At 42.1% G+C, this 27,669-nt stretch overlaps 1 protein-coding gene and 1 pseudogene across 50 annotated transcripts in view; one reads left to right on the top strand and one right to left on the bottom strand.

Annotated features, from left to right (window-relative positions):
- Positions 1–27,669, bottom strand: part of Ptprd (protein tyrosine phosphatase receptor type D) — a 2,156,260-nt gene that overhangs the window by 2,099,254 nt on the left and 29,337 nt on the right. The window lies entirely within an intron of this gene.
- LOC125617917 lies at positions 1,987–16,404 on the top strand (annotated as a pseudogene).

Raw genomic sequence — 27,669 nt, 5'->3', positions numbered from 1 at the left:
AAAAATTCTTGCTTCCTCTACTACCCAAATTTTTTCTCTGAATTTTTTTACATATTTTTGTTATTTGATATTTAACTTTCTAATTTTGTATTCGGTTCAGAATTACAACTGTCACAGTTTAAACAAGTGCCATCGTTCCTGTTAAATTATTAGGAACAATTATCAACATGCTTTTTATATTGTAATGTCTCTACTCTTGTTTCCAGGAGGATCAGAGCCAAAGTGGTGCTTAATTTTAACAACTATACCAATATTTGTGGCTAAAATCTCTGCTCCTTTTCCCTCTACATGCCCTCATTTTATGATTGTTAACAGTATTATTTTATTTACTTATTTTCATATGTGCTATTTGATCTAAGTCACTAAAATTCCATCCTGTACATTGGTGCATATGTATGTCTATGTATAAACAGCCTTTTACTTCTACTGAATAGATGCAATGTAAATATAGCACAAATTTATCTAGCATCAGGCTGATGAATTATTATGACTATTTTCATAGCTATGTAATTCATTATAACATTCTCTCTGCAACCCACTTTTTCTTAATTTACTACATGTGTCAGGTCCAATCACAACCATATTTCTTTCTTCAAAGTTAGAAAATTATGAAATTGTGTTTTATACAGTCGGGCAAGATCTATTCCTTAAGTAATTATATTTGGGGGTGTTTATCTTAAATTAATTAAAATAATGCATATAAGTAATAAGCTCAGCATATATATGATGGAAAAAGATATTTTCAACATAATAGACAATCTAAAGTGATGCTTTAGCTTCAGTGTTATTCATTTCATATCCCTAATGCCTAGTTTTGCAGGTGTTTTTCAATGGTCTAGTCCTATCTTGGTGTTTAGTGCATTGTACCAGAATTATCCATTTATCTGCATTTCCAACTACATTCCAACTCTTTGCAGACTGTAATATTTTTGAAAATAGAGATGATATTTTATTGTAGAGCCTGTAACATAATAGCTATTCCCAAAATACTGTTGAATGAATGAAGAAGAAATAAAGATTGCTGAAATAATTCTGTCTCTCCTACAGACTATTATAATCCTCTGTTTAGAGCTTCTTACAGCATTTGTCACATTCAACCTTGTATTGTACATATTTCTATATTTGGCATACAACTCCCTTTAAATGTGACAGAGTCACCAAATTCTGTATCTTTATAAAACAGTTGACAATGAGTTTAGTATACAAAAAGTACCCAAACAGTGAACTTTAAACAAGGGAATAAGTACAAGATCTTTTAAGTGTCTTAAGGAAATCTGTGTGTTTCCACAGGCATTCAAAAGATTACTTGTTTTTCTTTTGGTTTGGTTTGGTTTTTTAATGCCATATACATAGCTATGTGTAACAGACTTGGGCAAACAGTCATTTCTCTAATTTATCAGTTCTTGAGTTCCTATTACATATGTCACATTGTTCTACAATGGGAAAACAACAGAAATGATACAGGATCTCTGTTGTTGAGGAGCTTATCAGAAAGAAGAAATTAAAAAACAATGTAAACAATGTAATGATAAACATGGAAAGGAAAAGTTATTGGGTTGGCAAAGAATTGTGGGAGATTGCATCAGTCATAGTACATACAGGAGTTCTATATGTTGGAACAGACTTTATAAGCCAGAAATAATAATGCTATGCTTAAAAAATACACAAAAGTATATACAAAGTCAATTTTTAAAAGGCAAAACAAAATAGATTATAATGTAAATGTAGAACTGAAACCATAAAACTTTTAGAAGAAAACATAAGTAAAATCCCACTGTCTCCCAGCACTGCCTGTAATCACAGGAGGTTGTTAGGATGAGGCAGAAGGATTGCTAGTTCAAAGCTAGCCTCAGCAATTTAGCAAGGCCCTAAGCAATTCAGTGAGATCCTGTCTAAAAAAAAAAAAAAAAAGAAAGAAAGAAAGAAAGAAAGAAAGAAAGAAAGAAAGAAAGAAAGAAAGAAAGACAAAACAAAAGAGGAGGCATGTGGCTCACTGGTTAAGAGCCCCTGAGTTCAATCCCAGGTACCAAAAAAAAAAAAAAAGACTACTCAAAACCTATTTGTCATTGGTTATGGCAGTGATTTTTTATTTGTTAGCAAAAGAGACAATTAAGTAAAATTAAACAATTGGGACTATATAAAACTAAAAAGTGTCTGCAGAGCAAAGGGAATGATCAATAAAATGAAAAAGCAACACAGAATAAAATATTTGCAAAACATATATCTGATAAAGGGCTAATAGCCATTATCTGTAAGGAACTTGGACAACTCAATAGCAAAAATTATAATGTTTTTAAAAATGAGCAAAGGACCTGGATACCCATTTTCCTAAGGAAAACATTAAAAATGGGCAATAGGTATGTGAAAAGATATACAACACCAGTAAATCATCAAGGAAATGCACGTCAAAACTATAGGAGACATCACCTCACAACTGTTAGTAAGCATATGATCAAAAAGACAAGAGATAAAGTGTTGGCCAGGATGTAGAAAAAAAGGCAGTCCTTTTACATTGTGGGTGGAAATGCAGATTAATACATACACTGTGGGAAATAGTATGGAGAGTCCTCAAAAAAATATTAGACTTACCACATAATCCAGCAATCCTTCCTCTGGGTATTATTACCTATCCAAAGGAATAGAATCACTGTATCTAAGAAAGTTATGAACTCTCGGGTTTATTGCTGCTTTATTAACAATAGTCAAGATATGAAACCAATCTCAGTATCCATCAACAAATGAATAAATAAAGGGATTGTGATAATTATGTGCACATATGTGTGTAAACATACAGCATGTGACTGTAGTTCATAATTGCATACTATACAGATCAAATCTGCTGAAAGCAGATTTTGAGTAGTCTCACCACATTCACAAAAAATAACTAAGTTAGGTATGTTAAATAAGTTGAAGGTGGTAATCAGTTCACAATATTTATATTCATCAAAACATTACATTGTACACTCTGAGTATATATAATTTTGATTTTCAGTTATACCTCAATACAGCTAAAAAATGGAAAATTTGAAACACTTAGAATGTATAAGGAAATATGAATTTGTTGAATGGGTCAAATAAAATCAAACTTGTATGTATTTAGCTTATATAAATCACCTTTTTCTAATGTTACCATGACCAATATATCAATAAAATAAGCCAACATTAATGTAATTGCCGTATATGTTAAATATGTCACTTTCATATAACCCTATATTATTTATTACATATATAAGATACTAAAGAAAAAAATTAACTCATATATTTGGATTTTCAAGCAAAATCTTAAGGAAATAGTCCAGGATTCTCTCTTATCCATCTTGCCCCTTCAAGAACTACTGACCATTTTATCATTTGTGTGTGCATTTGTTACCCATACTCCCTGTTTTATTAACTAGAAGGTTCTGGTACATCTATTGTACTTTACTCTTCAGAAAAGAATGCTTTTTCTGACAGAATTTATTAAGAAGTTCCAAGGACATTACCAGGTAATTAGTGCAAGATCATGTTCTAAAGATCAGAAATGATAATGGTGAGCTTAAATTGCTGAAATAAAATTAAAATATTGCAATAGTGTGCTTTCTCCCTCCCTCAGTTCTATAAGGCAACATAATTATTTAGTAGTATATTAGAACAATAAGATATTGTATAGATTGAGATTAACAAATGGAGGAAGTGTTGAGGGTAAGAACAGAATAATCTTTAGGCATGATTGGAAGTCTGAAGGTGAATCTATACTGGATGCTAGGAAAAAAATATGCTCATATATGCACACTCATACACAACAGAATGGGAAATTTGTTACATTCCTCTCAGACCAGTCCCATACTTCTCCAGTATTTTTCTAGCTGCCAGTTCAATTCCTTCTCTTGCCTGAAAATCTGCAAATCTGATTCATCTAAATCTAGGCCATTATATAGGAACATTTTAGTGGAGGTTTCAGGTCACTATGTATTCATAATTGTAGCTGGGGCTTTATGCGCTTTCCTTACTTGTTATTTCCTTCATGGTGAACATTTCCAGACATGTCTGGAGCCTTGCCCACTTGTTATTGAGTTGATTTTTGTTTAATGGCTACCATTCTTTCTATGTATAATTTCCTTAACAGAGAGTACTATAGAGGAATGATTTTAGGATTCTAGAATCAGACTACCCATAACAATGTTCAACAGATATACTAAAAATTCATGCTGTCGAGTTCTGTGGAAGTTTTATTCTGCTTGGTTATTGTATGTCTATTTCTATTATATTGTAGTAATCTCTTAATATATATTGCATTATAGGTAATGTTCAGCATATTTTGCTATTTCTAAGAATATTTAACAGTTAAAATATGTAATATTATGGGGCTTGGAGACATGGCTCAGTGGTAGAGTGCTTGCTTCACATGTGCAAAGTCTTGAGTTCGGTTCCCAGCATCGCCAAAAAAAAATAATAATAAAAAAGTAATATTACTAATTCACTGCAATTTTTAAGTCTTATTTTTCTTATGAAAATCCAAAAGAGTTAGACACAGTAACACATGCCTGAATTCCCAGCAGTTTGGGAGGCTGAAGCAGGAGGATCTTGAGTTCAAGGCCAGCCTCAGCAACTTAGCAAGGCCCTAAGCAACTCAGTGAGATACTGTCTCTAAATAAAATATTAAAAAGGGCTGAGGATGTGGCTCAGTGGCTAAGCATCCTGGCAACATTTGGTTCAATACTTGGTACTAAAAAAAAAGTATCAAAAGATCATATTTTGGTTTCAGTAGATGCAAGAAAAATATTAACTTATAAAAATTTACATCCTAGGGATTTTATCACAGTTCATTAAAAACTGATGCCAAAGCCCCCTGACATTTAAATTATGCCTTCCTTCAGTATATCAATATTTTCAAGATACTTAGGTATTTTTCATATTGATAAACTGGGAGTGATACCTTTATTTCATGTGTTGTCATCAGATAGCATAAATGTTTTAATTTCCAGTGGATTCCATGATATAGCAGAAACTAGTTTTTGGAATGAGACAGATGTGATTTTAAATCCAGATCACTTATTGAATGAGTTATCTTGGAAATATATTGTTTCCTTTTTGTGTGTGAACTTTGGTTCTTGCATCTGTAAAGTGGTCATTTTTCCTACCCTATAATACTGCCATATGTACATATTGAAATCCAGACATATAAAAGGTTTTCAATGATTGTGAATGTCCCTAAGTACAGGACCTTATGTGAAAGGGTGACAGGAAATATTTTACTTTGCATTTTGAGGCCATAATTCTAAGAAAATTAAACAGATTGCATTGTCAAAGTATGAAAGATCACATATCTGCACATATGAGTATAATATTTTCAAAAAATCAGTTGACTCCCCCAGAGTGAAGGCTTTATACTGAACAGTAGGAAAGTGAGTGTTTTAAAGCTGGGAAAGTGTTACAGTGCTGTAAGGCCATTATGCTAAAGTCATTGCACTTTCATAAGCTCACAAGGGTTCACAATTTATGTCCTCTAATAAGTGTTGTTCCTGGAGGAGAAAAACAGTTGTTTAAAACACAAAGTACAGTATAATTAAATAAGTCATTGAAGGTCAATTGTTTTTTGGATAAATTGTATCAATACCACACTGTGAAAAAAGTGCTTTAAACCTACTCTAAACTCAGTCCTGTGAGGTAAATTGAGGGAAAATGTGATGTCTCCAAGATCTGAAACAGTATACAAGGGAATCATAAGCCAATCTGCCAAATGTCCAATACCTAAAGCTGTCAGCCTTGGGTGGGGAAGAAAGAGACTCTCTCACCAAAAAGAAAAAAAAAAAAGAAAGAAAGCAAAACAGCTATCCATGCCTGTGGTATATTCATAACTCAGTAAGAAACAAATCTTAAGACTTATTTCCATAGAACATTATTTTATGTACTCAACTCTTCATCAGGAGTCAAGCAAATATAGTGATTTCAGGCATGAAGATCCTGAACAGTTTTCTCAGTGTCATTCCTAGTGGCTAACTGATGTTGCTCTAGAACCAGAATGAACCTTTCACAGAGCTCATTTCTGTTTTCTTAAATTTGTTTGTTTGTAGCCTGTGTGAAAAATCAGCAGGATGTATTAGACACATTCGGATGAGGTGCTATGTAAGTTCATATTGTATTCATGGTGGGAAAGTGATCCCTGAGTTCTCCACTCAAATTTGACAGGATGTATGTAACCTTGACACAATTAGCAGTTATCTTACCTGTGAGATACTGTACAATGTAATCTATTTTTCTTAGAATTGTGGCCTCAAAATGCAAAGTAAAATGTTTCCTGTCACCCTTTCACATAAGGTCCTGTATTTAGGGACATTCACAATCATTGAAAACCTTTTATATGTCTGGATTTCAATATGTACATTATGGCAATATTCTAGGGTAGGAAAAATGACTTTACAGATGCAAGAACCAAGTTCATGCACAAAAAGGAAACAATATATTTCCAAGATCACTCATTGAATAGCTCCCAACACATCATGCCTCCAACCAAAAACATAGAGAACAATATTTCAACAAATCTTGACATTTAAAGTATATTTTAATGTTATCAGAAGGAATGAACTTATTTTATATTATTTGAAGAATTTTCACTGTATTGAAAACATATGAATGCTGAGTGCTATTTAATTCTAATAAATGTATCCATCTTGAAATGCAAATTTTATCAACTCAAAACTGTTAATTTTATGAATTTATTTCTGAACATGCAACCAATAATATTTTATATTTAGGTTCAGATATCCCCACATTGCACATATACCCAGTTATTTTATGGGAATAAGAAATATCATTTATAACTCAAATGTTTGCGGAGATGAAAAATTAAGGAAAAAATTTAAACAAAAACTAAGAAATTCAGAGATTAAGATAGAGAAGCAAGAAAAAAGAAAAATTGAATTTAGAAAATCCATGGGAAAGATAAGAATCATAAATAAGAATAAAACTCAGAATTGTGAAGCAGGGTGGAGACATGGTTCATACATGGAGTTTCCCAGAGAAGGATATAGAATCTGAAATCAGTAATTAAAACTATTAGATCAGAATTTTTACAAACATACAGATATGTAAAAAGATGGGTGTACAAATCACTCTGAATAGAATATCTGTAATAAGTACAGCAATTATGCAAATATCTCACTAAAGTTAGTAGACAAGCAGAGCCTAGAAAGACTTAGGTGGGTAGATAGATAGATGTGTGTGTGTATGTGTGTGTGTGTTTTCACTGTTTTAATTATTCTGGTTTTTTAAAAACAATAATTGTGAAAATAATTTAGGGCTTTTATAGTTTCATATTAATCTCCAATCTGTTTTTTAACCATAGTTTCAAGACAGTCATTATAAAGTTTATGCCCAGGTTTTTAGGAAAGACGGCTTTCTGAACTTTTAAATGTTAATTCTCAGAAAATGAAGCAGTAGAGTACATTATATAGGAATCATTACTGTACTTTGCAGCATGAGGTCAAGGTCAAGTTCCAAGTCTGTAGCTATATACAAATCATATGTCATATCTGTCTTCATATTCTTATCAGTACAAGAATGGTGTAACTAGGAAGAAAGGAAGAATTGCATCACTTCTAATATTTGGCTAAGATATGGAAAATTTATGATTCCACTAAATGTCCAGGTTAACGTTCATTAAATTCATTGGATAGATTAAACAATGCACACAGGAAGTTTTCAAAACAAAAAATTGGAAAAATGAACCAATATTTGATCTGTATTTAAGAATTAAGATCATAAGGATGCATGCTTTCTGTTTTTTTGTTGCATCTACTGTGAGAATAAAAAACATTCTCAGTAGTCAGACTGTTGACACTCCAGAAAATAGTGACATCACTCTAAAGATGCACAGTCATTGTGAAAGGCAGCGGAGCAACCCCAAGAAGGGACTTCAATCACATATATGTAGAACTCTGTCTCCTTTGGAAAGGAAAAGAGGCTCTGGGTTTAGATGGTGGGGAAATGGAAAGAAACTGGCTCTGACTCACAAACACATCTACATAGTTAAGTACAGAACATATCCAAGGGATCCATGCTGGGCTCATCATAAGATGAGGGCTGTATATATTCACTTCCCCATCTATTTCATTGTTCAGGAGGATGGCCCTTCTGCTATCAGAAAGTTCCCAAATGAAATATACAGCTACAGGGTTCAGATGAGGCCAGGTGTTGCTTGATCCATATCCTAAGCCCAGGAAGATGAGTTAGTTCTTAAAGGAAACGACAACTTTTTTCAAATTGGGTTGCTTTGATTCAATAGGCTACAGCAGTTAAAATCAAGGATATCAGAAAATGTTTGACTGTCATCTTTGTCTCTGAAAAAGAGACAGTTTATCACAATGATGGGTAAGATCTAAGTGTCCAGTCACAGAAACAAGTATTCTGATTACAAAATCAATTTGTAATATTTTATTGGCAATAGAAGACCTCTATTGCATATTTTCTGTACTGATTTATATGAAATTCACCATACATTAGATAAATTATACATGGTTCACATCTGATCTTCTTAGATTCTTTCTCCTTTCTCCCTCCCATTTTAAAGGTATTTATTGCCGAATAATCTGTTCCTTAATATTTTCTTTTTCTTTTTTTTTTTTTTTTGGTGCTGGGGATTGAACCCAGGGCCTATGTGCATGCAAGGTAAGCACCTATTTTATTATTCTAAAAGATAAAGTTTAATGACATTCTAGAAGTTGTGAATAAATCACAGAGTAAGCAATTTGAAAAGTGCAGTGCACACTAGAACATTGACAAACAAGAAATTAAGAAAAATGCAAAATGTATTTTTTAATATGGGAAATGTTTTGTGTAATGAAGTTAGATTCATGACCCACATCTTTTAGATGACTATAATCACTGGCTATCTTCACTTAAAAATAAAAAATAGTTTTCTTCTTACTGTTTGACATTGTGAACAATAACAAAAATAATTTAAGTCCTTTCAAATATTAAAATCATCATTTTTTTAAGAATTAGAAGTTGACCAAGAATCTTTCCAATACTAATTGTAATTAAATATATTTTTACAAATACTATGAAAGTTGGGGGAAAATATTAACACTTACTATTAAATAACATGGAAAATTCAAAAGGATTACTAAAAAATTCTTTCTGAGATATGAGTGAGTAAAAACGATATACTCATCTAGACATTGCATTTTATGAGGGCAGCAAATGAATATTTCAGTCCAAGTTTAAAATAGAAAAGCAGTTGTAAAACACTAGTGTTTCAGTTTATGATCTAGAAATCAACTGTGCACATTCCCTTTGGTAATTAAGCAAAGAACAACCTCTTTTAACTTGCTCTTATAAAGCATGACTTTATATTGCTTTACAGATGCAAGATGAATAAAATACATGAATGTCAATCCCTGTGTTCTGTGTATGTGTGCCAACAGGAGAAATTGACCCCTTAAGTGATTATACACCACATCAAGCACAGTCTATGTGTCACATCTTCACAAGAGACAGGTGGCAGCATGATGATTCTTCTTTTTAGTTCCATTTTCTCCCCCTGTCTTTCCCTCTCCCCACATCCTTATTCTATGCCTCTTCTCTACCCTTCTCTCTAGGGGCTCAAATGTCATTGCTACATTGGTCTGGAAATGAATCTATTTCTGCTGATTTCTCTTCCTGGGAAGATGGAGAATCCCCTCATTGATATTGACTAGGATTTTTTTTTAGAAGAACAGACTTCTGAACTTTCAAATGATCAGGTTAGAATGGTTATTTTCACATTATTAAGTAATCAAGGAGCAAATGCATTAGCTAAGAGTTTGGTTCACAGGCAGGCCTATCGGCTTAAGAAAAATATTTTGCACTGACAGCTAACCCAGATTCCATTTCTTCCTTTGCCTATGAACCACATGGGAAGCTAAAATGCATTTTAACATTGCATTTTGCCTAAAGGCTATCAGTTAAATTTAATTTTCTTACTGCATTGATTTTTCCATTATATGTTGTAACAGTCTAATGATATCTCATAAGAATTTTCAGTATTGAGGAAAAAGATGTGAATGATTTACCAATGATAATTGCTTGAAACATGTTGTGATTCTGAAACAAATTTCTTGTGCCACTGTTTGATGAGCGAGTGTTTAAAAATATGGTGTATTTTTTATTCTGAGTGCTTGGATGATACTTTTAATTCACACATTGTAAAGTTTAATCTGTTACCCCCATGTGAAAACAGGCTTTCAGTATTTGAAATCAAAGAACTCGATAATGGGCAGGAAATTCATTATCTAGATACGGGGTGGACTCTTATTGTTAAAAATTAATATGTTACAATGAAATAAAGTAACCATAAGAAACTAGGATATAAGGTCCTTATCTCTTAGTTTTGATTGCATTTAGCAAGGGCTCACATCTTGCCCTAATTACATCAAACACATGAAGGTGTAATGTATTCATTTCAAGCTTGGGCAAAGTATGGATCAAAGAAAGCAAGCACATAGCCCATTTCCCTAATTAAAAAAAAAAAAAAAAAAAAAAAAAACCAGCAGATTTTCTTTTTCTTATAAATGCTTTTCTCGTCACTGAAGCTTCAGCAAAACTTAAAATAACCATGTTGAGAAAACATATAAAAAAATAGAACCAGTGTCAGTAAAATCAACAGAGGATTCAACATGCCATATGTTCAACAGCTCCAAGGGAATATTTTAATTATTATTTCACTTCGTCATAAACACTACAGGTGGTCATAAATATAAAATGTAAATTTGTGAACAAAAAATTAGGCATGTTAAATGCATCAATGTTAACAAGGAAAGATGCCACCAAAAGAAAAATATCTTAATTGTTAACACTAACCTTTACCCTTAGCATGTTCATAGCATGTCTCTGATACTTATTTTCATTCAATATAATTCCCACTTTTTTAACATTTAAAGGGATTGAAATAGAAATGGAGAACATCTGTTTCAAAGAAATAAATTGTTCTAGAAAATGTCATCAAAACAATTTAAAAAGTCAACCCTTTTCCTATTTTAAAACTCTAAATTTTAATTTTTAAACTACTGTGTGCACTGGGGTAACTATTATTAAAAAAATAAAGAAAATTACACCTCTTTATTCTTTACTGAGTATATCCATTTCTGAATAAGAACATATCATTCCCATGCCAAAGGAGCCTTGAATTTTTAAACCAGTTATAGAAACTAATAGGTCCTGTAATTAGTCAAGGTAACCAGACAAATTTTAAAATTACAAATTATGATTTTTCATCACTGCTGAGCATTTAATGAGTAAATTGTGAATACAGTTACAGACTGAAAGCAAATTTCTGAGCTAGTGATGTTAATGATCATCTTCAGCTTTTCAAGTTTCCAACTGAATTTGACTGGCTCGTGTCAAAGTTGTATTTGTCACTCAATTTCTCTCTAGAGTATCCAGAATGAATGAAACCCTAGCAACAGCTATTTTTTTCTTACAATCCAGTGAGTCCCACTTTGGACTTATAATATCCAGAAATATGAAATAATACATTTCAGTTATTTTATGCCACTTTGTAATAATTTGTTACAATCCAACAGGAAAATACAGTGATCAATTATTTACTATCCTATATGTTTAACTACTTAACCTATAGATTAGAAATCAAAACAGAATTTAAGATATTTTATTAACAATAACAATCAAGCTCACTCATATAAGATACCTATATCATCACTAAAATTCTTTTGAAAGTCCTCAAAAAGCACAAAAAAAAACAACAGAATCTGCTTTGTAATTATAATTCATGTATAGTATAATGTAGTATAGAAGCAGAATTGAATTAAAGTAAATATCCCCCTTTGGTTGAATTCAGTATTTGGATTCAATGAGCATTTCTTTTGTCTCTACCAAAGTTTTTAATCTGAAGGCAATTATGTACTCACATGACAAATTTACCACATAGAAGAGACATTTGTAAATTTACTTCATATGTAAGCTTACCATATATGGAGAACTGGTACAAACTCATACTTTGAAAATTATACACACCTATACACACACACACACACACATACACACACTGAATATGTATAATTCATTTTAGGTGTCTTTATTTTGTGAGTTCTTACAAATTTTTAATTTGCATTACACAAAAATACAGTCTCCCAGACATAGGAATGATGTACACGAAGACCTGTATCCAAAACAGAAAGTCCAACAGAAAGTAGGATGTGTAGTTCTCATTCTTATGCTAGATGAGTTGTTTGTATTTTTACAAAGAAATAAGTGTGATCAATAACCAAGAATTCAGAGTCTTATTTCCTCCCCTGTGGAAGCAAATAATTAATTGACATTACTATATACCCAAATGTATTGTGTAAATCACAAGCAGACTACACAGTGTCATTTCTATTTATATTAGTTTTTCATTCAATTTTGAAATAAATAGAACACTGGAATCAGAGGTTTAACTCTTTGTTGTTCTACTTAATTAAGCAAAAAGTGTAACAATGAAGTACTTGGTGTTTTCTATGAAACTCAGGACAAACTATCCTAAGTCCCTTTTTTATAACAGTACCAGTAACAAATTCCAGCAAAATCTCTAGCTCAACTAAGGTTACATAACCTTTCAAGGAGATAACACTGAGTGAGTATAAGCTTTTCAGCACATTTTAGCTAGAATGTAGAAGTAATTTTGATATGGCTGTGCCATTTTTCAAATTAAGAAATTGTGCCCTGTATCTTAGTAATATGCTATTATTTCAATCAATAATGTATAAAACTGTGACAATATATTCATTCTATATAATTCAAGCCTTTGGGACTGTATGCTGTGAATTTAATATTGTATTAAAGCTTTTTCTGATTCTCCTAAATTTTCTTGCTTCTAAATTTTTTTTCTTTTGTCTTCTTTTTTAGTGTCACAAAAATTTAGTGACATAAGTCACTTCAATTATTTTATGGTCAGATATGGGATTGGATAAAACTGTCAGAAGTTTGGCACTGTAAAGTGAAAAAGAGGTACGAGTTATAATATTAAAAAGCAATACTAGTTATAATATGAGTTGTATTAGTAGTAATGTCTGTCTGCTAAAACATTATGAATTATGATACCTGAAAGTGAGGAATCATGATACTGATCTTACAGAGGAAGAAAAAAGAGAAGGTTATTTGCACTGTATCACATTGCTGACTCAGACCCAGAAGTACCCAGTTTTTAAGTGAATTTTCCTTCTACGTATCATTTTTTCTGTTGTATTTAAACTATCAGTAGATATATAGATCTTAATTTAGCATAAACATGCATGTCTAATGAAAACTATATAATTCACCTAAATTTTCATATATAGGAAATGTTCAAAAGAGAAACACTGCTCTCACAATAAAAAGCAGCAAAGCACAGGAGCCCAGAGTGCAGAGCTAAGGGCTAGGTCTAACAGCATGGGATCCCATTTCATCTCCAACACTGCCCAGATGTATGCCCTTATGGAAGTTACATGCTATCTCTGTGCTTCACCTTTATCTTTTCTAAAGGGAATACTGACAACATACTCATCCCATAGGGTTATTATAATGATCATAGTTAACATATGTAAAGTACTTGGAACACCCAACATTAAGTCCTGAAGAAGTATTTATTCAACAAATGAGAAATAGTATTAAGTTTCAGAAAAAGTGTGTCAATCTTACATGAACTAACAGATTTTCATTTTATTCCAAATTCTGAAGGAAGAAAAATGTACAAAATAGAAAGATAGTTACTTATAATCACTCAAGTTTATAGACTCTCAGTCTGTTTACTCATGTCCACAACAAAATAATTTAAACCTCTTTCAACATTATGAAAAATATCATAATAGCAGCAGTTCAGAAAGCAAACATCTGTCAGAGGATTCTTGAGTTAATACGCAAAGAATGATCAAGCAGAAGTATTCATAATTTCAGCTAATTTAGGATTATAATGGTACTCCCAGCAGTAATAACCAGGAGTCAAATTAATGGTAGTAATGCTTAGCAGGGTTTGTGTATTTTGTGTACAATTACCAACCACATGCTGAAATGAGAACTCACTTGCTGTGTTAATTAGGTAAATCACCATTTTTATTTCACTATCTCTCAGTTTAGTCTCAGCAGTTTAGGTCATTTCTGAGTGATACTGGAGTATTTAATAGATGGTAAATATTTTTTTAACAAGTAAATATATTTGAGTTGCCTGTAGATAGCTGTTTTAAAATTCAGGTTTTTCTTGTATTAATAATTATCAGAAGATATTCACCCCCAAGCTCTATCATCTGTAAGAATGTGAATCTACAACAATATTTTCAAAACTCTTTCTTCTTATTTTCCATTTCTCTTTTAGTTCTGCATATACTGGTCATATTCTTTCCTATTCCCAAATAACAAATAACAAATTCAAACAAAGAACATATAATTTAAATTTCTGCCACTCAAATATATCTCTGAATTCTGCAGCTAAAAATCATTAGGATAGTACAGTAGGCTTTTAGCAGCAGTGAAAAATCAAGTATAATTTTTCTTCTAGAAGTTTGGTCAAGTGCTTCTTGGCAAGCTTACCCTTTATTGTTTATTTAAAGTAGGTCATGTCATGTGGAATCTAACCATATTATGTAAAACAGAATCAGGATATAGTTCAGGATGTTCTTGGATTAATGAGTATATGAAAAATCTTGGTCAACAAGCAGAAGCCTGAGCCATTATCTATGTTTCCATCACATGAAGGTCAGTTTCTGTACTTGAACTTGAGTTTTTCATAACTCTTTCCTTTATATTTTCCCTTTCTCTTTTAGTTATGCATATACTGGCCATATTCTTTCCTAGTCCCAAACACAAGCTTCAAATAAAGTGTAAAATTAAAAATATTCTAATATTAATTTAAATATTGCAATTTGTTTCAAATCATATAACTTACATGTGTATTCTATTAGCCTATGATTAGTCTAAGAAGTTTTAGTGTGATAAAATTATTCTGGAAAAAGTTAGAGAATTTGGGTCAATAGCAAGATGACAAGATACACACATAGTGGGTAATATTTTAGAAAAGGACAAAGGCTTGAGTTTGAGGTGGTATGCTATTTCATGCATTGACCAATGATGAAAGACATAAATGTCTCTTTTTATTGATGGTGGTGACGATGGTGGTGGTTGTGCTTTTATTTTTTGGTCATGCCAATTTTCTGAAGGAACGTGAGTACCTGAGATTAAGGGTTAAGAAAATTCAGCTGCTGATCAGCAGGGAAATCCTGTGGTTGCGGTTAAGAGCTAGATATTTAAGTTTTTTCACAGGTATTACAGCTATGTACTTTGAAAAGACTGCTGTGTTATTTGTAAGGAAAGCTGTCTGAAGTGCATTAACTAATGCTATAGAACTAAGTCAATATCCAGAAAAAAAGATTGTCTTTATTCACAGAAAATATGGGATAATAGAGGGTATACAACAAAAAATCTGATGACCTAAAAGGAGCTTCCTCTATTACAGACTATGAGGCAATACAAAGACATTCTTGGAGATTTCTTTCTTATGGTATGCCTAAGATGGATGCTTGTGAGTTCATACTTATAATCCTCCTTACCCTTTCTCCACTCTCCTGTATCACAAGTGCTAGAAACCTGGGAACTACATTTGACTTGTGTCCCTACATGGATCCTCACAATATAGTGTGGCTTCCACTTATGGGATGCACTTTACAACACGGAAGAGAATAGGAATCACCAACAGTAAGCAGATACGAAGCTGAAACATAGAAGAAATTTTACAGCAACCTCAATAAAACACCCACTTTAGGGCTGCAGGTGGACCTGATCACAGTGTGCAGTCCACTATAGTTCCTGAACTGGGATTCAGCAGAACATTTCTGATTATTTGAAAGCTAATAGTTGGCCCTGAACTGAGAGACTTCTTTAGCCTTTGCTCCTCTGGCTCTTATAAACACCAGCTTCCTTCTGTATGTGATCTCTTCCTGCAGGAACTTAACTATAGAGATTGCTTTTCCCCAGTTGAACCCTGACCTTCTGAGCATCTCTGAGAGTAAGAACTAGAACTTTATTATCTGTTTAAAAAAAAAACTTCAATATAAATAATAGTTGGTGTGCATTAGAGGATTAGTGTAGGATTGAATAAACAACTGAAGAGTAAGAAGCATCTGATTGTAGTTGTTTAATATGGGGAAAGCCTCTTGGACTATTCAGAAGCCAGAAATTTGACTCCATGGACAAAGGAACACTCGCATCTCAAACTCAACTTCTAATAGAATCACTCAAACTACTTTTAGGCCAAAATTAGCATGATATGTAATTTTAAAAATTTGAACTCAGATACTTAATAATGGACAACGAACGATAAAAAAATGACAACAAATTTTCTCTCCTAGTCATTTTTTAATAATTTTGATTTCCTTTAAAGTATGAAATAGGTTTACAAACATAATAATAAATTTAATAATATTAAAATGTGTTTTTTTAAATGGGATAATTGCACAAATATATATTGTATAGATTAACTAAAAGTATATGATTATTTTCTTTTAGGATTTTAGTGATGAATGGAGGATGGATCATTACAAATAATAATTATCATTATTTTATAATATTATTGAATATATTGTAAAAATATTAAATTGTCGATTATTCTTATTTTTAATGCTCTTCTTTTCCTCCAACTCATCACTATTTGTATAATTCTTCCAATGTTGGGGGATTTATATAGTAGCATATACTCTGAACCTTTTCACACCATACTCTCATCGACCTATCCGACAAGAAGATGTTAATTTACCTGACTTAAAATTCAACTTTAGAAGTCAAAAGAGGAACATACTATCCAACTCCAGAAAAAAAATTACATTTCTTTTAAAGGCTTTTAGAGAATGAATACTTCAAACCCTAAGAATTTCAGAACTAAAACTGTGGTGGTGAAATCTCACATTGTACTCTGTCATCTGATACCACAAAAGATATACTCAGCTGTATGTATTATTTTGTATGTTGCTTGTTCTTTTTTAAGGAAATTCAAGAAAGTCCTATGAGTACAGTCAAAGAACATAAGATTAACAGATAACATATATGTACATATCCATATACTTAATGTATACAAAGTTAAAGAACTGCTATCAAAACATGGGAAGCTTTTCAGGATAATGGCTGATTTTTCCATTTTTGAAATTTTTAACAGCTAAAGATAACAGAAATAACCTATTCCACACATTAAAAAAGAAATATGCATGGAGAAGTCATATGCAAATGTATTCCACTCAGTGATGTAACTGGGTTAGCAAATAAAACCTAAAATTTAATGTTGACAAAAAGTAAGCATTATAGGATAGCACAAGAATAGAAATATATATGTTATATGAAAAGGTTCACACCTTTTCATATATATCTTCAGTTGAAGATCTTCAGTTGAAGCTATACAGGTAAGCTGTGCCTTTCAAAATACAATGCAGTAAGGAAATTTACATAAACGTAAATTATTAAAGATTTAAATATTCAAAATTTTTCTGCAATTCCTGATTTTGGCATCTTCATAGTCTTAATGAAAAATATAGCACATAGATTCAATAAAGATATATGATTATTTTCTTTTAGGATTAAAAGACATGAACTCTGAGCAGCAGATGGGGAAAAGTGTGAACCTTACATCTTTGTAGGCTTCACAAAGACAGTGATAGGAGTTTTACAAGAAAGAAACTAAATATAGACTGCTATCATGCTAACCTCAACTTGCTATATTCAGCTCAATAAAAAGTGACATAGAAAAGAACATTTAAGAGAATGAAAATATTCTGAAAATATTCTGAAAAGATATCAAAAGGCACTTTTTTAAAGAAAGCATAAAAATTACTTGGCAATTCTACATGAAGTAGTATCAGTCTAAATCTACTATAGTAGTCATAAGAGAAACAAACCACAACCATAGTAAGGATCTGAAAAGAATGAACCATATTCTTCTTGGTCTTTTATCAGGTTTGCTTGTGGGCATACAATTTCTTAAAAAGTTAAGGCAGCAAGGACTATAAAGTGCACAGGATGTATTATTTCCTCTTACTTAATATCCAGAAAAATAAGTGACTGTTGATCATGAAATGATTCTTCAAAGTTTTTTGTGTGTATGACATTTTTACGCATGTATTTTTAATGGGTGAAACAGGTTAATTTTTTAGCTCAGCTGTCAAGATTATTAGAAATGGAAAATTCAGCTGTTAACCTGAAACCCCCCAATATTTTTTATATTTTATTTTTTTATTATTTTTATTCTAATTTGTTATATATGACAGCAGAATGCATTACAATTCATATTACACATATAGAGCACAATTTTTCTTATCTCTGGTTTTTACAAAGTATATTCACACCACTCATATCTTCATACATGTACTTTGGATAATGATTTCCATCTCATTCCACCATCATTTCTAACCCCACCATCATTTCAAACCCTATGCCCCCTTCCTTTCCCTCCCACCCCTCTTCCCTATCTAGAATGGTGAACTCTAGATAGAATAGGTGATATTCCTCCCATGCTCCTCCTCCCTAGCCCATTATGAATCAGCTTCCTTATATCAGAGAAAACATTTGGCATTTGTTTTTTTGGGGGGATTGGCTAACTTGGCTAACTTCACTTAGCATTATCTTCTCCAACTCCATCCATTTAACTGCAAATGCCATAATTTTATTCTCTTTTATTACTGAGTAATATTCCATTGTGTATATATATAACACATTTTTTATCTATTCATCTACTGAAGGGTATCTAGATTGGTCCCACAGTTTAGGTCTTGTGAATTGTGCTGCTGTAAACATTGATGTGGCTGTGTCCCTGTACTATGCTGTTTGTAAGTCTTTTGGGTATAGACTTAGGAGAGGGTTCCAATATTTTAATAGCAGACCTTTTTTATTAAAGAGAGAGAGAGAGAGAGAGAGAGAGAGAGAGAATTATTAATATTTATTTTTTAGTTTTCGGCGGACACAACATCTTTGTTTGTATGTGGTGCTGAGGATCGAACCCGGGCCTCATGCATGCCAGGGGAGCACGCTACCGCTTGAGCCACATCCCCAGCTCTTAACAGCAGACCTTTAAACATACCTATGAATACACAATACATAAATAAATTTTAAATCCAATGTTATCAATAAAAACTTTCAGACCCACAACTATTATCTGTTTATAAAGATTTTTCTTTTTTTAAACTCTTTAAAAAATGTTCAACCTATATGCTTTTGCTCATCCTTTGCATTTTATATGACAGTATCACAGCTATATTTCTCTAAGAAATTAAGGGTAGATACAAAGGCAAGCTGTTTTACCATCAAGGTTCCAGAAATGCAACATTTGATAAATAGAATTGGTGTTTAAAATTTGAGGCGATATTTCCCACTAATAACAAGGCACTTGAGGTGTTATTATATCAATAAAGTGAAGTGATGAAGGAGGAAGTATGAAGAGACCCATCATAACAGATGATACACAAAAGGGCAGACAGGATGACAGCAAAGACACCCACTTGCAGCTCCCAGGAAGCTGCAGTTGAGGTATGTAAGCCCAGTTCTCTCAGAATCAATCTCCCCTGGGTGGAAAACATTAAAATATTCTTCACCAAACTATATTCTTGAGAAAATAATAGTCACTCACCAGTATTTACATATAAGCTAGCTCTATTTACCTAGCAGAAGTTCAATAAACAATATACAACATTCATTTGCTAAACACGAAGGTTTACTAACAAAAATAATGATGATAATGAAGAGCAGAAGGACGGGGGGGGGGGGGGGGNGGGGGGGGGGGGGGGGGGGGGGGGGGGGGGGGGGGGGGGGGGGGGGGGGGGGGGGGGGGGGGGGGGGGGGGGGGGGGGGGGGGGGGGGGGGGGGGGGGGGGGGGGGGGGGGGGGGGGGGGGGGGGGGGGGGGGGGGGGGGGGGGGGGGGGGGGGGGGGGGGGGGGGGGGGGGGGGGGGGGGGGGGGGGGGGGGGGGGGGGGGGGGGGGGGGGGGGGGGGGGGGGGGGGGGGGGGGGGGGGGGGGGGGGGGGGGGGGGGGGGGGGGGGGGGGGGGGGGGGGGGGGGGGGGGGGGGGGGGGGGGGGGGGGGGGGGGGGGGGGGGGGGGGGGGGGGGGGGGGGGGGGGGGGGGGGGGGGGGGGGGGGGGGGGGGGGGGGGGGGGGGGGGGGGGGGGGGGGGGGGGGGGGGGGGGGGGGGGGGGGGGGGGGGGGGGGGGGGGGGGGGGGGGGGGGGGGGGGGGGGGGGGGGGGGGGGGGGGGGGGGGGGGGGGGGGGGGGGGGGGGGGGGGGGGGGGGGGGGGGGGGGGGGGGGGGGGGGGGGGGGGGGGGGGGGGGGGGGGGGGGGGGGGGGGGGGGGGGGGGGGGGGGGGGGGGGGGGGGGGGGGGGGGGGGGGGGGGGGGGGGGGGGGGGGGGGGGGGGGGGGGGGGGGGGGGGGGGGGGGGGGGGGGGGGGGGGGGGGGGGGGGGGGGGGGGGGGGGGGGGGGGGGGGGGGGGGGGGGGGGGGGGGGGGGGGGGGGGGGGGGGGGGGGGGGGGGGGGGGGGGGGGGGGGGGGGGGGGGGGGGGGGGGGGGGGGGGGGGGGGGGGGGGGGGGGGGGGGGGGGGGGGGGGGGGGGGGGGGGGGGGGGGGGGGGGGGGGGGGGGGGGGGGGGGGGGGGGGGGGGGGGGGGGGGGGGGGGGGGGGGGGGGGGGGGGGGGGGGGGGGGGGGGGGGGGGGGGGGGGGGGGGGGGGGGGGGGGGGGGGGGGGGGGGGGGGGGGGGGGGGGGGGGGGGGGGGGGGGGGGGGGGGGGGGGGGGGGGGGGGGGGGGGGGGGGGGGGGGGGGGGGGGGGGGGGGGGGGGGGGGGGGGGGGGGGGGGGGGGGGGGGGGGGGGGGGGGGGGGGGGGGGGGGGGGGGGGGGGGGGGGGGGGGGGGGGGGGGGGGGGGGGGGGGGGGGGGGGGGGGGGGGGGGGGGGGGGGGGGGGGGGGGGGGGGGGGGGGGGGGGGGGGGGGGGGGGGGGGGGGGGGGGGGGGGGGGGGGGGGGGGGGGGGGGGGGGGGGGGGGGGGGGGGGGGGGGGGGGGGGGGGGGGGGGGGGGGGGGGGGGGGGGGGGGGGGGGGGGGGGGGGGGGGGGGGGGGGGGGGGGGGGGGGGGGGGGGGGGGGGGGGGGGGGGGGGGGGGGGGGGGGGGGGGGGGGGGGGGGGGGGGGGGGGGGGGGGGGGGGGGGGGGGGGGGGGGGGGGGGGGGGGGGGGGGGGGGGGGGGGGGGGGGGGGGGGGGGGGGGGGGGGGGGGGGGGGGGGGGGGGGGGGGGGGGGGGGGGGGGGGGGGGGGGGGGGGGGGGGGGGGGGGGGGGGGGGGGGGGGGGGGGGGGGGGGGGGGGGGGGGGGGGGGGGGGGGGGGGGGGGGGGGGGGGGGGGGGGGGGGGGGGGGGGGGGGGGGGGGGGGGGGGGGGGGGGGGGGGGGGGGGGGGGGGGGGGGGGGGGGGGGGGGGGGGGGGGGGGGGGGGGGGGGGGGGGGGGGGGGGGGGGGGGGGGGGGGGGGGGGGGGGGGGGGGGGGGGGGGGGGGGGGGGGGGGGGGGGGGGGGGGGGGGGGGGGGGGGGGGGGGGGGGGGGGGGGGGGGGGGGGGGGGGGGGGGGGGGGGGGGGGGGGGGGGGGGGGGGGGGGGGGGGGGGGGGGGGGGGGGGGGGGGGGGGGGGGGGGGGGGGGGGGGGGGGGGGGGGGGGGGGGGGGGGGGGGGGGGGGGGGGGGGGGGGGGGGGGGGGGGGGGGGGGGGGGGGGGGGGGGGGGGGGGGGGGGGGGGGGGGGGGGGGGGGGGGGGGGGGGGGGGGGGGGGGGGGGGGGGGGGGGGGGGGGGGGGGGGGGGGGGGGGGGGGGGGGGGGGGGGGGGGGGGGGGGGGGGGGGGGGGGGGGGGGGGGGGGGGGGGGGGGGGGGGGGGGGGGGGGGGGGGGGGGGGGGGGGGGGGGGGGGGGGGGGGGGGGGGGGGGGGGGGGGGGGGGGGGGGGGGGGGGGGGGGGGGGGGGGGGGGGGGGGGGGGGGGGGGGGGGGGGGGGGGGGGGGGGGGGGGGGGGGGGGGGGGGGGGGGGGGGGGGGGGGGGGGGGGGGGGGGGGGGGGGGGGGGGGGGGGGGGGGGGGGGGGGGGGGGGGGGGGGGGGGGGGGGGGGGGGGGGGGGGGGGGGGGGGGGGGGGGGGGGGGGGGGGGGGGGGGGGGGGGGGGGGGGGGGGGGGGGGGGGGGGGGGGGGGGGGGGGGGGGGGGGGGGGGGGGGGGGGGGGGGGGGGGGGGGGGGGGGGGGGGGGGGGGGGGGGGGGGGGGGGGGGGGGGGGGGGGGGGGGGGGGGGGGGGGGGGGGGGGGGGGGGGGGGGGGGGGGGGGGGGGGGGGGGGGGGGGGGGGGGGGGGGGGGGGGGGGGGGGGGGGGGGGGGGGGGGGGGGGGGGGGGGGGGGGGGGGGGGGGGGGGGGGGGGGGGGGGGGGGGGGGGGGGGGGGGGGGGGGGGGGGGGGGGGGGGGGGGGGGGGGGGGGGGGGGGGGGGGGGGGGGGGGGGGGGGGGGGGGGGGGGGGGGGGGGGGGGGGGGGGGGGGGGGGGGGGGGGGGGGGGGGGGGGGGGGGGGGGGGGGGGGGGGGGGGGGGGGGGGGGGGGGGGGGGGGGGGGGGGGGGGGGGGGGGGGGGGGGGGGGGGGGGGGGGGGGGGGGGGGGGGGGGGGGGGGGGGGGGGGGGGGGGGGGGGGGGGGGGGGGGGGGGGGGGGGGGGGGGGGGGGGGGGGGGGGGGGGGGGGGGGGGGGGGGGGGGGGGGGGGGGGGGGGGGGGGGGGGGGGGGGGGGGGGGGGGGGGGGGGGGGGGGGGGGGGGGGGGGGGGGGGGGGGGGGGGGGGGGGGGGGGGGGGGGGGGGGGGGGGGGGGGGGGGGGGGGGGGGGGGGGGGGGGGGGGGGGGGGGGGGGGGGGGGGGGGGGGGGGGGGGGGGGGGGGGGGGGGGGGGGGGGGGGGGGGGGGGGGGGGGGGGGGGGGGGGGGGGGGGGGGGGGGGGGGGGGGGGGGGGGGGGGGGGGGGGGGGGGGGGGGGGGGGGGGGGGGGGGGGGGGGGGGGGGGGGGGGGGGGGGGGGGGGGGGGGGGGGGGGGGGGGGGGGGGGGGGGGGGGGGGGGGGGGGGGGGGGGGGGGGGGGGGGGGGGGGGGGGGGGGGGGGGGGGGGGGGGGGGGGGGGGGGGGGGGGGGGGAGGAGGACAAAGGGAGGTTCCAACATTTGGGGAGAGCATATGAGGTAATTACCTTTCTGAAGGGACCTGATCCAGTTTATCTCATTTAACTTAACTATTGCAACTGCCTTTTGGTATACATGTCATCTTTCAGAAAAAAGAATCTGGAACTTTGAGAATCTCATGGCCAAGAGCACTTGGTTAATCAATAGAGAAGACCCTTCTGGTTTACGTCTGTCCCCCTGAGGATTACATTCTTATAGACCCTGTCCTCAGCATTGAACAAGGTACTCCAGGTGCAAAGCAGAAAATGTAGTGTCTACCTTTCACATTTCCACCGTCTAATGCAGGGACCATGAAATTAAGTAGTAGGCATAAATGCTGTATATCTCCCAGTGAGGGAAAAGGCACAGCTCAGGGAAAGCTGAAAATAAGGGAGAGCACTAAAAATGAAATCAGAGCTGATTTAAGTTGATATTCCTATCTTATTAGATGGACATGTAGCTCATACAGAAGGGTTATTCCCACAAAAATTAACTCAAATATCTATGCCACCAAATAGCTAACAAATTACAGGATAGAAGGCTGTGTAAGCTATCAAGTGTTATACAAACAATTTCAGAAAGGGTACATGGTATCACATCTGTGAGCAGGTGGGTGTCACTTGATGTCACATGATGATGACTTTTTAGATTTCATTTTATCCCCACTACTATACACAGTGCCTCGCGCAAAATAGACACTCAATGACAAATTAAGGAGTGGTCACAGTATTATTGTTGCAGTAACTCAAGTTTATACCTTTGCCAGCACCCAGTCAGCAATTAAATCTAGCAGTCAAAATGTATTATATTTTCTTCTTTTGTATTATAATACTTTATCTTATTATATGGATATATTGTAGTGTGCTTATCCATTCTCCATCTTCATTTTGAAAATAGGTTTTTCCTTTACCTAAGCAACACATTTAAAATCCCATTTTGGCCTCACAGATGTTATTTATATATATATATATATATATATATATGAAAATATATATTCATTCCTAGAACTTCACAGTCATTATTAGCATGGATGCAGGTATTTTTTAATTAAAAACAAAATGCTTGGTAAAATGCAAACTACCTTTTCTCTCTCTCTCTCTCTCTGTCTGTGTGTGTGTGTGTGTGTGTATGTGTGTGTGTGGTGGTGTGATTTCAGAGTGGAAGACATGTTTAAGGGATGAAGTATGAACTTATTTGCATGCATGTAAATCACACCATGTCTGGGCTATTATTATGTGTTTTGATGAAAATGAATGCTCTTGTGAATCTGTTAGTTTTGTTTTGTTTTGAAATTTGTTCACAGGATATGTAGACACAAGGTTAAAGAATTCAGAAAGGATTTCAGGAGAGTTGTCATCTAAACTGTAAAGGCTGATTGAAAATTGCAAACTACCACTATTAATTAATGTACATGTGATCTTATTTACTGCAAGCTATGGTGAAATTGCCTTGTTGGGAAGAGAAAAGATTATATGCAGGAAAGGACTACCTACTCTCCTGAGAGAAGAGTTTGGTGTGATCCTGGAGGATAGCCCCAGTGATCTGGCCTCTTGATAGTCAAGAGGCTTTATTACCACCCCCCACCCACACCCCCCCACTGTGTCCTGGCTGTACTTAGTGACTCAATTTCTTTGAGGTGAAAAAAGGCAGTGCAGCATTTCATTCTCTCACTTAACTTACTTAATCTCTCTCCTACCATGTTATGAGTGGTTCCAGTGAGCCCACATGGCAAGGAACTGGAGCTTAAAAGTGGATACTTCCTGATGCAGTCAGGCTGAGATGACTACAAGTCCCCCACCCCCACCCTTGACACCGTGCAGCCTTTTAAGTGATTCTGTGTCAGAAAAACACAGCTGAGACATTCCCAGATTCCTGATGCCAGAAACTTCTTAGCTAACAAATGTGAGTTATTTTAAATCACTAAGTGTTAGAATAATTTTTGTGTGTGTGCAGAACAGATAATTCTTATTAAGCCTAACCTGTGAGCTAATGGGGCTGATGTCCTAATGTTAGGGGACAGACAGATGTAAATGGTGGGAACACAAGATTAAGAAAATGATTCTAACTGCTAACTGCAGAAGAAATGCAGGCAGGAGAGGATCCTAGTAGAGTTTTGAGAGAAATCCTGAAACTCTGGGAGATAAGGTTAGTCCCTCCTAACCATAAAATCTGTGAGAACGTATGGTTAAGAATCCAATTAGAACCAGTCAGCATGAGCCAAGGTGAACTAGAGTATCCATGGCAATGGGTACTTGAAAGTCTGATGTCATCTTGCTGTCAGTCAAGAGGTGAAACTGGGCAGAATTCTGGAAACTTCTCTGGGATCCCCAATAAAATTATAGTGCAGGAGAGGCACATTGTCTCTCTCCTCTCTAAGAGGACCCACTTTCTCTCTTGGGAATGTCCCCTTCCTTTCTCCTATCCCTTCAATAAACTCAATCCTGTTACTCTGACTTGTCTGAAATCTTTCTGACTTGATCATAAGAATCAATTGGGCCTGAGAGGCACCTTCACACTGCCTCGTTTCTTGGAAGGCCCCACCTCTGTAACATTACAAGGGCCCTGGATGAGACATCTAAGACTATGGACTAAAACTAAATGAAGCAGTAAACTATAATTTGCCTTTTTAAGTGTATGTACCGTACTGTTCTTATCCCTGTATCTTTATAAACCTTGTTAATTATTTTATCTTGGTTTCTCCTTATGAAGGTAAGAGGGAAAAATTTGCCTAATGGTTAGACAAAAGCATTGTTAGAACATTAAAGCATCTCATAAGAGGTGTGACCCCAGCTGATGGTAACAGCCAAGTCAATTATATGAGATCAAGCAGTGACTCAGTACAACCTTTGCCAGAATATAAGATGATGTGGCACATTGGCAAGTAGACCAAACTTGAAGAATACAGGCTTTATTCTAAAGTGATATGTCTCAGACCTTAATAGGAAGCAGCTGGGGGATCTTGTTCAAGGAAGGTAGTTCAATTGGTCTTGGGTTAGGCCTAAGACACTGCACTTCTCATAAGGTCATGCTCTTCTCCACAAATTATAATTTGATTAATAAGGTCAGAGCTCACATGTGAGAGTGAAGAAATAAAAGATCAGAAAGGATACAGTGCAAAGTCCCAAATTTAAAAGCATGAGTGCCTTATCAAAGTTTACAGCAGCACAATTCACAATAAACCTAGATTCTTCAAGAGATGAATGGATAAAGAAAATGTGTTCATATATAAACACACACACACAATGGAATATTACTCAGCCATAAAGAAGACTAAATTTGTGACATTTTCCAGTAAATTAATGGATCTGGAGACTATTATGCTAAGCGAAATAAGCTAATCCAATAAAAAAAAAAAACATTGAATGTTTTTGCTGATATGTGAAAGCTAAACCATGATAAACTGGGGAGTGGGAGAAGAGAAGTTCACTAAGTTAGACAAGAGGGGATGAAGGGAAGAAAGAGGGATAGGAATAAGTAAGACAGTAGCCTGACATAATTTTCCTATGTACATAAATGAAAATATGTAAGTGAATCCATCATTGTGCATACACTCAAGAATGGGGTCCTAATTAGAATAAGATATATTCCATACTTGTATAATTTTATCAAAATGGATTCTACTGTTATGTATAACTAAAAATAATAATAATAAAAGGGAGGGATCCAACATGGTGGCAGGCGCGGAGAGATCAAGTCTCTGACCTCTTCAGCTGCGAGGGCATAGGGAGTCGTAAATTGTCTAAATGCTGTTTGCTCAGGATCACTAGGCAATGCTGAGCTGACGTGGATCTGGGGCGAACAGTCTGGGCCTCTCAGAACACACTCCGAGCCCGGATCAGCTGAATTCAAGCTCCCGTTCGCCTGCTTCTCGAAGACAAACTGCTGTGACTCAGCACTAAATGATCCCGCTGAAACAACTGGCCGGCCCTTCTGATCCTACTGAGGTTAATGCCAACCGAGCTTCATAGGCAGTGGTCACAGGATTGAAACGGGGCTTGGGAGAGACAGTCAGGACCCACCCATTGCATTGGTCACCCGGCAAAGGGAACGAACTGTCGCCATTTGCATGGGATACCACCATGGCAGAGAACTCACATCACCAGAATGCGGTGGAGGAGATAACTTCATTGAAACCAGTGGCGACAGGTGTGTAATCCCCTAGCCTTCCCTCTCCACACAGCGGGGAAAACTTAAGGGCCCCTCCCAGCTCTCCCATGAGCGCGATAGCCAGACTGAGGGAATCAGGAGTGGCGCAGGACTCATGGCGCGGAACTCCCGGCTACCGCTCCCACAAGTGCTGACAACTGAGGTCTCTTGTACCAGCTACCGGGGGCGTGGCTACCGGAGGGCAAGCAAAATTCGCTGAGGGTTCTCAGCCCCAAGCTCTACAAACTTAGGGTCTGAGGGAGGCAAACAGGGAGAGTGTGCCCAGGCGTTCATGAAAACAGGGTTCCCAGGAGCAGCAGACCTGGCGTGTAGCCAGTATTGTGGTGAGCGTCACTGGTGAG

This window comes from Marmota marmota, unplaced genomic scaffold, assembly GCF_001458135.2.
Source record: "Marmota marmota marmota unplaced genomic scaffold, marMar, whole genome shotgun sequence".
Taxonomy (NCBI): Eukaryota; Metazoa; Chordata; class Mammalia; order Rodentia; family Sciuridae; genus Marmota; species Marmota marmota.
The sequence above is the reverse complement of the archived record's forward strand: the minus strand, read 5'-3'. Positions and strand labels throughout refer to the sequence as shown.